The sequence below is a fragment of the Metopolophium dirhodum genome, chromosome 7 (assembly GCF_019925205.1).
Source record: "Metopolophium dirhodum isolate CAU chromosome 7, ASM1992520v1, whole genome shotgun sequence".
In the NCBI taxonomy this organism is placed as follows: domain Eukaryota; kingdom Metazoa; phylum Arthropoda; class Insecta; order Hemiptera; family Aphididae; genus Metopolophium; species Metopolophium dirhodum.
The window spans coordinates 5,041,394-5,058,405 of record NC_083566.1 but is presented as its reverse complement, the minus strand read 5'-3'; the positions used below and the strand labels follow the sequence as shown (position 1 = coordinate 5,058,405).

Sequence of the window (17,012 nt, the reverse complement as noted above, 5' to 3'; positions counted from 1 at the left end):
TTTTAGTAAATTATTTCATATTCATCTTGAGTTAAAACGTATACAAACGTCGATTATAAGACGCTTTGCAAAATATTAATTATAGTTAAAGTTCAATGATATTGGTATCAGTTACCGAAACTGAAGTAAAAGTTTATGAAGTGCATACGGAATAATATAAATAAAGTAGGTACATGGTTATACGATATACAACGTAATATATTATTTTATATCCATTAAGTTTTTATTTTTTTCAACCAATTTCCAATCAAATAAATATAAAATTCATATTACGATCGATTTCATGACGTGCTGACAACACATTGGCTTAATATTATTATCTATAACAGCTATAATGAATCTAATACTTTCTATAATATTAATATTCCGAATCGTTTGGTACCTATAGGATATAATACAACTGCACGGATTAAACGCTAATAATAACATAGTTTCAAAAACAATATTAATATAAATTATTGACCGCCGAAATTCACACCGACGTGTCAATCTATATTGTATGGACTCTGACTGAGACCACGTACACCATTCCCAAGTAAACGTGTGCGAGCATGATAGCAATAATACGATGAGACATGAAGAACGCGAGTCATATCGTCTCATTTTTATCAGTTTGACTGTAATGGTATTCCTCGCGTAATGTATTATTCATGTAACTCGTGCGGTTGCCGGTCTGACCAGTAGCAGCCTAAATAACGGTCATAATAATAAAAATAATAGTTATAATAATAGTAATAATATTCCAAAACGAAGGAAGAGCGTAAAAAAAAAAAAAAAAAATAATAATAATAATAATAAAAACAACAAAAACGTAAATATACTGGAAAACAATGAGAAAGAGAATGGGACCCTGCAGAGACAGCGAGTGCAAGAGACGAATGAAACGGGAAAACGGTAGGGATAATACGAATAGAGCCGGTGAAAAACACAGAAGCAGGAAAACCACTATTATTAGGGTCAACTGTTTATGTGTAGAAACCACCTTTAGCGGTCCCGAACACAAAATAATGGTTTTTGTAGTGTATTCAAATAACGTATTATTATATGGTTGGGCATAGTGTTAAACCTAAAATGTCCCTTAGCATAAACATACAAAACAGGGAAAACGATTGCTGTGTATATATTATTATTATTATTTCTCTAAACAACGAGTTTAATAAAAAATAAGCATAATATTATATTTTCCTAAAAGAGAGGCAAAAAATAATAGTATCGTCGTCACAATTTTTGTGATCTCTACACGGTTTCGGTGCGCCATGTTCGTACTAATTAAATTACCACAAACTTGTGTATATTTTAATATAGAAAAAACTCCGGGCACATTATATAATAATATAATAATTAAAATTAATTGTACATAAATTGTTACGATTTTATTTTAAATAAATATTATCGATATTATAATACACATATACTATTATATTATATTAATTGATAATACCTATACCTACATGATTTTTTTTCTATGCTATTTTACGATACCGCAGTTAGAATTTTTTTTTCTACTGTCCATAAAAAAAATTCTTTTTTTCAACAAAATAAATTCCAGTTTCTCAATGTTCTTGAAAATTAAATATAAAAAAAAAATATTTCTTTTCCAAACAACTTATATTTATATTATTACGCGTTATTATGTTCTAAACATAATTATAATAAGAAATAAAGTATCTCAGATTTTTCTTTCAATATTTTAACTACAACAATAATTTGTTGCTTTCAAAAGTTTTGAAGTCACGCAATATAAATCTGTTTACTCTTCTCGCTGGACTCAAACTGAACAAAAATAAACCCTGTATTAGAACCAGAAACTTCTTTTAAATTGCCTAATGAATACAATATCATACGAAATATCATTTTTTTTTTTGTTGGTTTTTTTGGAAAGGAAACCGAAATAGGAACTGTTATTTCTGCGTATTTTTTTTATCTTTGTGTCTTGCAACATATTTTTGTTTTAATATTCCATTGGCTTAAAATATCGTTATTTTCGTTCAACTCTCATCATGGAATTATTGGTGAATGAATAATTACTGACATAACGTATGATTCTACCTAACAAATTGCTAATAAAATACATACAAATTGTTAACATAATATAAATCACTAGCTCTTATGACCAACGTTCATTTACACGTATGATTATCTATGTATTGTAAGACAATTATTATAACTATTAAATAAATTAATATCTTAAGTTATAACTAATGTTATTATAACGTGAAATGAATCGTTCTGCACACTTTTATATTATTATTATTAACATGGTAAAAATAGGATGTATAAAAAAAGTTTTGATTTTATAAATGGATATATTATAAAAAAATTAATGGTTAAATTTTGCAATTATTTTTATAGTTTTATCTAAGTCTCGAATTAGTTGAGTTGGAAATTCCACATTGGTTGACCACACAAGGCCCAACGTGAAACGATTCAAAACTCAGCCAATACTACAACTGTATAGATTTTTTACATATTTTGTTTTAATATTTAATATGTTTAGTTGATACACTAAAATATATTATTTGAAAATCCGGAATTCACTCTTATACGTGATGAGATAAATATATTAGATATACCATAATAGTAAATAATTTTATATTACAGATACATCTACAGAAAATCCTGAATAAGTGGGGAAAATGTATTTGTAGATTCACGATTCTATAATAACATTACTTTAATGCTTTATTGACTTCCATACCAAAAATAATGTATTACTCTGACCTGTATGCTAATAGTTAAATAATTCACATATCATCATTATAATGCGCATAATGAATAATACTATATTTACGTAAGAACTAATCTTATAAGTAATATAAATACAGCAAAAAACATAATATTGGGTACGCGTGAGTGATACGGGAGATGGGAATAATTTGAACAATTTATTTCCCCGGGAACGGGCGTAAAAATGGTTTAATGTTATTTTTATTGAAATAACAGAGGTTTATCGCACGGGTGCGGACAACGCTAAAACAGTATTTCCCCTACGCCTCCACCGAACGTTAGCATAAGCGGTGGAAGCGATCAGATGAAAAATTGCCTGTTAGACCTTACTTCTTAGACATAAATCGACATGGTACGGGGTCCAATCAACCTTGAGCTCGTTTGGGTGTGACAGCATGACAAGGCACTTATGTGTTGGTCCGAGAAATCCGGGATTATATGGGATATATTGGTAAAACAGGTCCTAATGAGTGTGTGTACATGTGCGTGCACGTGTATACGTGTGCAGTTTGACGATGGGGGTAACGACGGGGTGGAAGGGGTTGGAGGAGAGACCTTTCGGGCAAATTAATAACCAACGGCAGTGGCGTCAGGAGCAGACACCCCCAGTCCGGTCGTCGCATACACGCGCCACACACCCAAAACCCACGCACACACACGCACAAACACACATTATTCTCACACAACATTTGTGTATGAATTCGTGTGTGTGTGTGTTTGCGTTTTTCTGGGTCGGGTGGAGGTGACGGTGCGGGGACTTTTCCTCCGCGTTGGAGGCAAACAGTAAACCATACCGTAGTAGTAGTACCTAGTGCAGTATAGTAGTAGTCGTGGCTATAAAACACTTCCTATGCTCGTTATATACTTCACAAACCGTAAAATATACGATTTCGTACGCCGGATTAACCCGACCACGAGCGGCTAACGACACAAATAAAACAACTACGTTAATGCCGAGCTTTCGCCGTCTCCACATATTCGGAGAGTCCAGTCGCATTTATTGGTCGAATAGTTTCTTCGAATAGTTTTACGTATGCGGGGTGATTAATTGTTTTTCCAAATAACGAAAAACAATGCACGTGGCGAAAGAAAACTCAAGTGCACCGCGCGGTCGTTTTTGGATTATTGAATATTGCATGATATAAAAATTTAATAAACCATCGGTAACCACTTAAATATTTTGACTCGGTGCACAAGTAAAATACCGCAATGACACATAGTAACAAACCCGGGCATAAACGAGTTAAAAATGAAATTAATTTCAACTTTTTAACATAACTGATTTTTATTGATATAAACTTAATAAACAACGAGTTACTTTTAATCGAATCCAAGCCACGTTAATTTATAAATAATGAAATAATAAATATAATTAAAATTGTTATTGATGATACGTCATATTGCATAAACATTTACTTTTTATTATTTCAAACCATTATATTACAGGCTATTTATTTATTTTTTTTTTTAAAAAAACCTGATTTAAGTTAGTAAGTTTATTGGAAGTTTCTATATAACTTTTGACTTAAACATTAGGATAACTATTAACTTTAAACTTTTTTAAATGTTTTATATCAACTTTACTAAACTCAATTTTATTATAAAATTATCATTAATTTGCCCAATGCCCAGGCTTGCATAATAATCTAATATATAAATTTCTTGTGTCACAGTGTTAGTGGTCGCACTCCTCCGGAACGGCTTGACCGATTCCTTTGACATTTTGTATGTATATTCAGTAGGTCTCAGAATAGGTCGTAAAGTAGGTATTTTTCACCCTCCTACCAGCCATCCGGGGAGGTGCTCAAACGGGGATTTTGTGATTTACGGTGGACAATTATGTTTATAAATGGCTGCTATTGATTATATAAAAGTAATAATTAGTAGAAATTAGTATTTATTTATTATTGGTTGCCATTGGTTATTCTGGCAGAATCATGGTGGTAACTCGGATGAAATAATTTATATGGCAAAACAACGTATGCCGGGTCAGACATTTTTATTTATAAATTGCTTCTATTGATTATATAAAAGTAATAATTAGTAGAAATTAGTATTTATTTATTATTGGTTGCTATTGGTTATAGGAGAAATAAATAAATATTAATAAATTAGTATATAGGTATTTATTATTTGGTTGTCATTGGTCAATAGGGCATGATCAATAGGGCATGATCAGGTGCAAGCATAATACATCAAATCACATTTTCACACATTGTCCGCGATCCGACGTAGTCGAATTGTCTACCGGGGAGGCTGAGTTGCAACCAAAAGGAGTTGAACAATCAAATTTTTTTTTTACGGGCTACGAAATGATCGGGATCAGCTAGTAATAATATATTATGTACAGTAGATAGGTATAAATATAAATTATAATAGTGTGTAATACGTGTAATATCCAATATCTTGAAAATTATATTTTAGAAAACGATTATAAATAAATTGTTTACTTACCGCTTAAAACTCAATAGACTAATTAAAATAAAATATTTGATTTTTAATGCATGATTTATGCAACATAAAATATTACTTATTAATACATTTATTTTTAACGATGAGATGAACTTCTTTAGCTAGTCCCCTATTAGCATTATTTCGATGTGCACTGTTCACTAGCGTGTATATAAATTCATTTTATATTTTAATAATCATATAATATATAAATAATTTATTTGGTCTTTAATCATTAATTATATATATTATTTAAATATATTATTATGTTCACATGATATTTTTTAAAACGTCCTATAATCATCAGTATTATCAATCAAATTGCACTGATAAAAGTTTTCAAATTTGATAATTGATAATTTTTTTATTTCAAATGGATAATAATAATCAAACGTAATATTGATCAAATAGAGTTTAATGATTGAAACTGAAAGATAAAAATACTGGATATTTTTTCAATCAATCTTCAACACCCAAACTTTAAGTCATTAACTTTTCGGTTGATATAAGATTGATTAAATCACATCAGTATTTAAATAAATATTCTAATAATATATTCTTAAATATATTGTGGTTTTTCCATTTTCAAAAATGCTATAATTAAAAATACTCTGTATTTAGTTTAGTCATAATATAACAATCTTACTATGATTACGTTTTATAATTTAATATTTATTTGTGAGATAATAGTTTGAATTTTAATTGATAAAACTATTAAATACTTAATTATTTACAGAAATGTACTCATTAGACTGATAATTGATTTTGTAAAATCTTAAAATTTGAATCGTTGTTGGCAAAATTCAAACACAAAAAATAGTGCATACCGTGGGTTTATGGTGGGCTTAAGCAGTACAGAGTGGACTTTGTTTTTTCAAATGTGTATTGTATTTTTTTTTGTTTTAACAATTTAGGAGTTATACTCAGAAATGTAGCTTGGGTCTTATTTGACTGTGCTTTTCTGGGCCAACCCTGAATTCAATACTCTTTATAAAGTAATAATAATAAATCACAAGCAATGAAGCAAATTAATGCTTAAATATTTCCTAACTAGTATGAGCATTGTTTAATATAAGTTAAGAACACTATATATTATTTTAAAAACGTACCTATTTAATTAATTGCGAATTCAAGATTATACTAAGTTCTTAGATTTAATTCAAATAAAAGGTAGTATAATGTTTAAGCAGTTTTAATTTATGATTAAGGGTTTACACTTAAATTGTGATTTATAATAATTATATTGTGTTGTTTATTTTATGATTACGTTTAGTTGGTTAGTATTTTTCATTTTTTTCATATTAAAATCGCTATTTAGTATTTATCAAATGAATACGTATGTTTACGGTACGTTTTTCATAAAATAACTATATAAGCCATACTAAATAATATTTTATCAGTGACACGTCATTTATTGTTGATTTATTAAACATTTAATTTTTATATTTATAGTTTTCATTAATTTATTATATTACAGAACAGCGATTACGTTGCAATGTAACAGAATTTTAATTAGGAAAACACTTTATTTATTTCTATTTTAGTATCACTTTGGTTTTATACTTTTGAGTGGACATTGATATAACAAATAAACTCCTGACATAAGTACCGAGTCACATGAATTGTATTATCGTCACGAACATAATAATGCTATTATGATCACGGGCAATTAAAATTGATACTGAATTGCCATCTCCAGTTGAGGTTTTTCTTTTTAAAATTTCCATAAATCAGCTACCTACCATCGGGCACCAGGATATTTATGAAACGAAGAGAGAAAATGATTGACGTTACCGCAAAAAACACGAGACGCTCTCGTGCAGCACTTAGGAACATTCAATACTTATATAACATTATTATATAGGTATTACATAGTGCTTTGTTTAATAACTCTTCAATGCCTTCAGGAATTCGATGTTGATGATGATGATGATGATGATGATGATATTATATTAAATCAGTGAGTAGACGTGTCTAATGAATTGTTAATGTAAGTACCTACCCATATACGCAGGCCACAGCCCCTTGGAAATTGTGTTGCGCCATAATATTCGATTCACCGCTGCAGCCCTTTTGCACGAAACCACCCTCACGGCACGGCCCCCAAAGCTGGTGGTGGTACTAACTTAGGACTTTATATACCCTGAGGCTGTCCACCCTCTTGATCAACCGTTTGTCTAACGCAGTGAATCGACTATCTAGTATCTAGTATCTACGAATAAAAGAATCATAATTTTGAAAAAATTTCTGTTATTTGCCGTCATTTTTATTTTTAATTTATTAATTTATCAATATTAAGTGTTAACACTTTTTCAGTAAATGTATTACTATTATACCATGTTTTACATTATCAATTATTATTTATCATACTAATTGATACTAATTCTAATTCACGTACCTATATATAGTCGCGATATCTCAAACATCGACTACAACTCGAAAACCTCGTTGGAGACGTCTTGAAGTTTTCCCTTGACATTCAGGTTATCGAGACTCTACCATGTAATAATATAATATAACATTATAATATTATAGTGGTCTAAGCGTGGTTTCAAAAGCAATTAGTATTCTTGATATTATACACACACTCACACACGGGAAGGAAAGCCGCTTTTCACCTTTTGGCTCTTGTTGTTCAGGTGAATCGGGGTGCAGGGCTGGATCGTCTGACGCGATAGTTCGAAAGAAGCGCAATAACGGCTTCCGTCATCCACTTCCGGTTGAGTGGCGTAACGCGACAAAAGTTTCCACAGTTTTCCCGTTTGACACACGCACGCTTATGCATGTGACAACAATCCCTACTGTAGTTTTGCCCATACGAATGCGAGCAACAACGTTTCCTTCCGCAGGACATAATATCATTACCATTATTGTAATATGTGTCGTATATCGTATGATATACAATCGTGCACCGCAGAATATCCATCGTCAAACTTTTCACCCGTCACCGCAGCACGGAAAACTGAAATCAGTTATAGCATCCCTTATTCCACAATAATATTAAAATCACTGGGGTATTCCCATATTCCCATTATCTAGGGTATAGGTACGCCGTATACTCTCAAGATTTTTTAAAAAACCACTGTGCATACACTCTCAAGTTTCAATACATTTGCGAAAAAAAAAGTTAATGTTCTTGTGGTGTGGGAAATATTTATGTCTACAGCTATAAGTTTTTGATTAAAATCGATTTTTTCAAAAAGTTAAAAATTCTCTATTTTGACCTCCCTTATGCATGAACTAGATATTTACTTTTATATCAGAAAAGCATTGTCAAAAGTAGATCAAAGCATTTTTACTACCCAAAATGTCGATGACAGACAGAAAAAAAAACACATAATTGTAAATTCAACATATTCCTTATCGCCACGCTCAGTATCTAAAATGTGAAGATGGAAATTTGTTTGATATCATTACAATAATCCTACTTTATTGTTACCAAGTTGAAAATAGTCTCGAACTTCATTGAAATCGTTAAAATTGTGCTGAGTATAACATTGACAAATTCGAAGGTAAAATCGGTGAGTATTATAATAATGTTAGCTTCCTAATATTACAATACTCATTAGTTTATTATTATCGTTGCTGTGGACTCCTCACTCCTCACGTACTAGAAACCAAAATACATCCGAACATGGCGGAAGTAGATAACTGTGATAATACGAGGTATGTTCATTGTCCGATCATGCAATCATTATTGACACTTTTGATAATAATATGATACGCGTATTATAAACACGGTGCAGTGACCGATGAATTTCCGTCACATTCTTATCGTCTTGTTGACATTGAATACATTTTCGATCGATTATACGTCCGATAATTATATTATGTGTATAACGCTATAATGACGTTATATCTACCTACAACTTTAATATCGACGTATTAGATTAAAAAACGTGAGCCGTTAACGACGGCGGAGAATCTTATTTTTTTTATCAAACGTTTATTTTTGTTCCATTTTATATCTCAAATCTATACGCACTATTTTAACATTTAACCTGGAGATTTATCGCTTTCTATTGAAAACAAGGACAATACATTTCGCAAAACTGTAACAATAGGTAAGTAATAAGTATACACTTCAAGAAAAAGCTTAAATACAGCTGGTATAAGTAACATTTAATTTGTCAATAATTTAGTATGATGTATAAACTAAAATTAATATAATAATACTACAGTACAATAATAGATTATACATAAAACAAATACTAATTATAATATACTCGTAAAGCATAAAACGCTTATGTTATTATTTATAGTAGGTATTTTATACATATATTATTCAGAGTACCTACCTATACAATTAGTATGACCAATAATTTAGTATTTAAATTATTGTTAACACAAATTGTACATTCTTTTACAACAGACTTTTCATTTTTGCAGTACACATTTTTAATTGCCTGCCTGGTTTATTTATCGTGATTTATTTGATTGGGTGATAACACTTTCGACTTTGAAAAAGAAAATAGTTGACACGTAATGTACCTGGGTTGTTCTTCATTAAGTGCCTAATCTTGAAATAAAAGTCACAAATTAACAATTCTATCGTGGGACACCAAAATATGGATTGTTGTTTTAATGTATGTACCTCTACACCCGTTTTGAACTTAACATACAATTAATACTGGTTTATCATATTCGCACAAAATAATTATTATATATTATTATTATTATTATTATATTGGAAATATGCAAAATCTAAAAAATAATGTATAAATAAATTGTGGTCATACCGATGCAGTTTGTTCAATGTGTCAGAGTTTAATAGTTTGGTCACTAAAGATATACACCTAGTTCCTGTATGGATGATATTATTACAGAATTAAATTTAAAAAAAATGCTCATCGATAAAAATGAATCGTAAAATTATTACCACTTGCCATCAAATAAGTATTAGTATATAAATATATATTATGTCATTGTATATTCAAATACAAACAAAATATGACACAGCAAATGTCAACAAAAAAATGAGAAAATGACACCCCCCTCCACACATACCAAAAAAAAAAGCAAGGCTTGTGTTTAATTATTTAATAATCAGTAATGATTTAAACAAATTATAAGTAAATACTTATGCCAAATCGCGTGAGTGTGTATTTTACTTATATAAGCCTAGGGTAATTCTAAGGGTAAATATTAAAATTATGAGATATAATGATTTACAGTTAAACAGTTTTAGACCTTATCTAATTCATAAAACTGTGACACGTTAAACAGCAATAATTATGTAGTAATCGTGCAGTAGTGTAAAATATAATTCAATTACACAATATTATATGTCAGTTATTTTTAAATCATTTTTTTGATTGTCGGATTTGAGTGATAGAGATATTGTTTTTATTTATTTATTTATTATTATTATTATTGTTTACTCCCCGAATTTTGACAAAATATTCGGCGGGAATTGAACCGAATCGACTGAAGGTTTCACGGACATGGAAAAAAAAAGTTTAAAAACCTGTATAGTAATTCCCCACTGGAGAGGATATAGAAATGCAATAACAATGACACTGGCTTTTTTTAAACCACTGACGCGTATTGACCGGATATTTAGCTTTTATTTTCAGGGGACCTTCTATTTTTCGATTGGAGAAATGAAAAAAAGGTAAAGGAAAAATACAATAAAATGGTCAACGTGTTAAAGTACTCAAGTATATTGACATTTCTGGATTCACGTAGACACTGGACTCTCAATTTCTTAGTACTCCAACTCTGGAAGGTACATTTAACGAAATAATGTGTCACTTTTCATTCAGGAAATTATTTTTTTCGAGAGGTTCAAGGAGAAAAAAATTATAATTGATGCGTTTAAGTTTTGAATGCTTTTTTTTTATTTTTAAATGAAATATACAATCTGGTACCCTGGGGCACAATAAGAATATGGGCTAAGATATTACATTAACATGAATGGGATTGATGAAAGAATCCACCCAGTAGTGACACTTCCTATAAGTTTTGAATGCTAAGAAAATATTTTTATAATGTTTTCTCCTCATGTTGTTAATTATTCTCAAAACTGTGTCAACTACAACTGTTATTGTAAAATCTGCCCTAGCTAGAACAACAACCCCAATTTTACTAAATAAGTCACGAATTATAATAAATAATAATTTTCCGAATATTATCAGTAGTTAACCTTTTCTTGTTAATAACATAAAAATGTGAAAGAATACCCTTATCTATAGTCAAATTTAGTGAGTATTCTAATAATATACTGCTTTTAAGTTTTATTAGTTTTCGTAACAATTTAGGGAACGAAATAAGAAATATATATAATGTATAAAAAAAGAGCTAATCTTAAATGATCATAAAACTGGAAATAATCTAATTACGCAATCGATTTTTATAGTCTTTTTCTCACTGTCGCTATAAAACTCGTTCCAAGAATAAAGTTTTTTTTCTAGAATAAAATAAATAAGATAGTTAAAATAGTAGTTTATTATATTTTTATAATCCTATACGTAATTTATGGTCTTCTCGTAACGAGAACTCTTGAATTTCAATATTTAATGCTGACTTAAATAATTTAGAAATAAGTATTATTGCTGCAGATTATGTTTCACAAGTAGGTACTGAATAAATATAAAATCGAACCGTAATACGCAGTTATACTTGTGAATGTTTTAAATTGCAATGTACTCTAATAGGATGAATTTCGAAATCAGCCATAACTAGAAATTACTATAATAATATGTTTGTATAAACAAAAAATAATAATAAGAAAAAAAGGTTTGTACACTTCAAAATTATAGGAAAATAAAATTTTATTGAAATAATCACCTATATAAAAAATTGAAATTCAATGATCGGAAAAGTTCTTTGTTTTTTTTTGTTGTTGTTGTTTATATATATATTGGATAAAAATGAAGTCCCTGGGCGTTTCTTTCTGTGGAAAACATAAAAAAACCATCCATAACCCTAAGCACAGTTAGCCCACGTAGATTATTAACGGTTTTATGTTGGCAGAGTTATCCCGTAGCAAACGGCTTGGAAGCATTTTAAAATGGTAAATAATATTACGAACATTAATCCGTGAAAGGATAATTTACAACTACCTCCTTCCATTCACGTGTCAAAAATATATGGCTCTTGCCACGACGAATCCGAATAAACGATCAAACTAATCTGAAACGCTAAAAATATGCTAATCCTATCAGGGTATGCAAAGATGAATTTCGGGTTTATTTTCGTATCTGTCTTTGATAATAATTAAATAATATTATATACAATGTGTGGATAATAATATAATAATTTATAATGTATTATATTTTAAAGTCTAAATTATTTGATCGCGAAGTTAACAATAATCACGTTTATAAATAATACGAACGTAATACAATAATATTATTCTTAAATTAATTGTTGGTTTTTTCCTTACAGATCTAACGTTACACAATATTGAGAGTTGCAGAACATCAACAATCTGATACTGCGGGTAAGTTATTATAAAATATTATGATTTAATATTTAGTTTATATTATTTCGATTTTATTTTTTGAAGTGAACAGATATTGGTAAAATTCGTAATACTGCAGGGAAGCTTTTGATTGCTTGACAAAAATATTAATTATTTATGTATTTTATTCGATTACATTTTTCAGACTTAACATTTCCAAACAGCAATCAATAATTTGTAATTAAAATCATCAAAAAGAATTCATACTTGTTATTAATTTAATATCATACAAGTCGATTATAAATTATAATTCCTTAGTATATACATCGAATGAATCAGAAATTGAAAAATGCGTTATAATAATTGTATTAGGCAACATAATAATAAAATTATAATATGATATAATATAAGTTATGAATAAAGGTTTTTTTTTCATAATTAATTTAACAGTTATGTTCTATAATGTACAACTGTTTTTTCGCTAACGATAAAAAATAAAATTAAAATAATTTAATAGTATAATAATACTATTATACATTGAGTTAAAATATTTTTGCTTTATATGACATAATGGTTATTTAATTTTCTCAAGTTGTGTGGGTAATCATGATTAACCAAACCATTCAATTATCTTTCGCATATTAGGTATAATGGACTTTAATATAATGGCTTAATAACATATAAAGCTTGTACTAATATAATATGTATACGTCATATACGTACAATTATTTTCTATAAATATTGTAGGTTTAAATATTATGGAAAATTAAATAAATGTAGTGATCCTTTACTGTACATAGTTTACAGACTAGAATTACCTTAGAAAGTTTCGACCCTGTGCCTACTCATTCATAAGAGTGATCAGATGATATCATAAACTATAAAGTGTCTATTGTATAAAGGCGAGTAAAATATTGTTTTAAAAAACAACAGATGTAAATATATACTATTTAATTTCCAAGCACCGAAATGTTGTACAAAATAATGCACACCTTGTTATTTAAAGTGAAATCCACGATTTCTTTGTCTTTTTCCGAGCTTCATGTTGAGAACTAGGGAAGCTTTGACACTGAAGTCATCTACCCCCAATAAATAATATTTCTTATATTAGATTACACTACGCATAAAGTATATTGTATTGTTTTTCATAAATATATATTTAAATGATAATTTATTTTTTTAAATTTAATTACTATGCTCGATACACACTATTAACAGTTGTACATTATAACGTTTGTGGCGATCACCGATCGATTAATTGTTGACAGTTGTTTTTTAGATTTAAATAATATTATTGTTACTTATTATACTGGTCAGGCCTTCGATCGATAACGACGATACAAATAATAATCATAACTGTTGACTTTCGATGTCATGAAAGTGGAATTAGTAGGGTAGGTATCCGGATTTGTGTATAAGGGAAATAAGGAACTTTCGTAAGACACCCCCTTCCACTCATTGCACACCAAACAAAAGTCCCGAGTGCGTGCCCTAAAAAAGAGTCAAGGATTGTTTGTTATTTTGTGTACATCACAAAATTACGTGGTTATAATGTCGGGTAAAGGGGTACGAGCCTTGAATGAAATCGGTCCTATAATATATTATACATACAAAGAGCGAAAACCTGAGCCGGGCTGGTTCGATCGAGACGTGTGAGCACACGCGAATATGTGTGTGCGTGTGTGATTCTGGGACGACGATTTGATGATACTTTTAGCGCCTGTGACGGACCGGATACGTGATAAGAATACGGAAATGGTCTCGGAGCGATGGGTGGCGGAGAAGTGAAAAGCGTCGTGGGGATGAGTGCGTGGTTGTGGCGGGGGGGTGTATTATAAGACGATGACGATGACGGTGGGAAATCGACATCTGCTCGAGGGTCGATAGCGAAAACTACTCGCGCGGTCTTATACACACGTGTTTCACTTTTTTCTTTTTCTTTTTTTGATCCGCTTTTCGTTGGCCAACTTCAGCATATTGGATTTTGAATTACAACCACCCCGCCGTCTCCACCACCGCCACTATCACTACTACCACCACCACTACAACTCTAGACTCATCGTGGGTCCCCCGAGTGAGATTGTATATGCTCAGACATACGCGCGTATACAGGTTAGTCTATAAAACCCTAGTGGGACGTGGAATTTTATCCGACTAGAGTCATATGCTATAAAATATTATTATGACGAATGATAATAATATTATGTGGAATGCATTTATGGCCGTTTGGTTTCTTTTCTTTTCTTCGGAAATCAATATCTCGAGCCAATCGGCCGAATCAACTACAACTGTGGCCCAATTTAATATTTATTAATTAATATTGTTTGTACCAATACATTCTTTCGTTTTTATAAATGAGAAATTGTTTACTCGTGATACTACACTACTTGTTCTTACCATTCTATAATTGTTTAATAATGATAATATTATTACAACAGCGATTATAAATAATACAAATATTATATAATTTTTATTTGAAATATTACATTATTTCGCTGTACGGATTTTGGCCATTACATCATACCATTATAATGGATCGCAAACATACAATCGTGTTCGAATACTTTTTTTTCGTATATTATCTAGGACCGGGGAGAGAACCACGATTTGCATTACAGCTCCCCGGCAGTGTTCGAATACTTATAATCGTCGTTAAGTTATACTGACATTACATATATTTACATAGCTGCATATTATAATATTATACTCTGCTGGTAAAATTATTCATTAGCCATGTACCTGCCTGCCCGTGTACGACTTTTACTCGTAATAAAAAAGGCACATTCAATTCTGTTTGAAGCTGCAGGTCATAATATTGCAGTTGATGATTTCCCTACGACTTTTGTGCCTAATATATTATTTTGCTACTCGTTATAGTGTAATACGAATATTTCACAAGTCCCGGTATATACAGTCATATTTTTTTTATCAATAAAAGTGACTAAATTAGTTTTGTTTGTGTCTTAGATTATCTCGTAAGGTCATTGATTATCTAACACCTAACTGAATCAGGTACACAATTTATGAATGTCCTCTCTTCTTTCTCTACGGAAATCCATCGATTTGTATTCATTCGCGCGTTTGTCGAAACGCACTTTGCAGGGATATGCCGGGAGGTATGCATATGTTTAAGTATTCTACGGGAGTATATGGCAATATTATATATTATAATACGCTTGCGGTAGCTGTTTTCGTTTCATGATACGGTTTTTTTATTTTTCATTTTCAACCGATACAAAAATATCCGGGAGTCTAACAAAAGAATAATTTCGTTGTATGGATATATTATTACTGCGTTTTGTTATTATTACTGTAAAATATATTATCATCGTACATAAACGTACTAAACTGAAGTAACACAGAACGATTTTTATTATAATACTGTGTTTGAGTGTTATATCAATCGTATTAAATCTTTAGTACTCGAACTGCATCACAAGGAACGTCTGTTTGAACCTACCAACTATGATGATAATATTTTGAAAATACGATACACCTGATTGCTATAATATCTTAAGTTTATTAAAAATAACTAACTTACTTCCATGCAAGATGTATGATATGATTATCCTCAATAAGCCCCTTCCGTACATACTACGTGAGTTATTGTTAATATGTGTACATTTTAATCCATTTTTCATAAATGCATAGAACCAATAAGAACCAACAAAATAATAATATGGTTTATATAATATATTATCTGATATATTAAGTTACCTAATAAATATTTTAAAATCATTTGATATGTTTTATTTTAAAATTGTATACCAACATTCTAGTTATGTAATACTTAGATACTAAAATTGTTTATGGCATGTATTGAAATCGTGTCCTTTGATATGGAATATCCGTTTTTGCCACTCACAGAATAATATGCGCATACACATTTGATTTGAATACATAAATCAATAGGTTATTAACAAAGGACCGCATTTAAAATATGTATAATCATAGGTATTATATGGTAATGGTAACGCACAGATAATATTGTATGTACACATAAGGCGCGTGTAGTGTTTAATTTATTTTAATTCAATTTAACATCAATGGTGAATCTATTCAGTACGTTGATGATGGCACAATAACGTTACTATAGAAACATATAATAGGTACTAGTAGGTATACTAACACTTATAAATAACAGAATTATATAGCACATGGTATGATATATATATTATTATCAGATTTTATTAATCAAAACATAACCTCGTTTTAGATTCTGAGTGGGGCGATGAATCTATTGATATTTCAATGATGTTTTTTTTTTTATTTATTTTTTTATTTGTGTCTGTACACAACTGAGGTAATTAGCATGTAAGGTTGGTAGGGTTGAAAACATATGGTTAAGAACACATGTGTTGCGGCAAAGTTTTTGCACACTACGTACCCGGGTGGTCACCCATCTGAGAACTAGTGGCAGCGGCTGTTG

General features: G+C 30.1%; 2 protein-coding genes across 4 annotated transcripts in view; both read left to right on the top strand.

Moving 5' to 3' along the window:
• Positions 1–17,012, top strand: part of LOC132949763 (junctional adhesion molecule A-like) — a 349,991-nt gene that overhangs the window by 171,638 nt on the left and 161,341 nt on the right. For all 3 annotated transcript variants that reach the window (XM_061020827.1, XM_061020828.1, XM_061020829.1), the window contains one exon: positions 12,568–12,622. The gene's annotated coding sequence lies outside the window, so the exon portion shown is untranslated. The remainder of the gene's footprint in view (positions 1–12,567; positions 12,623–17,012) is intronic.
• LOC132949764 (glutathione S-transferase-like) overlaps positions 12,015–17,012 on the top strand; it is a 261,004-nt gene continuing 256,006 nt past the window's right edge. The window contains exon 1 of the mRNA XM_061020833.1: positions 12,015–12,021. The gene's annotated coding sequence lies outside the window, so the exon portion shown is untranslated. The remainder of the gene's footprint in view (positions 12,022–17,012) is intronic.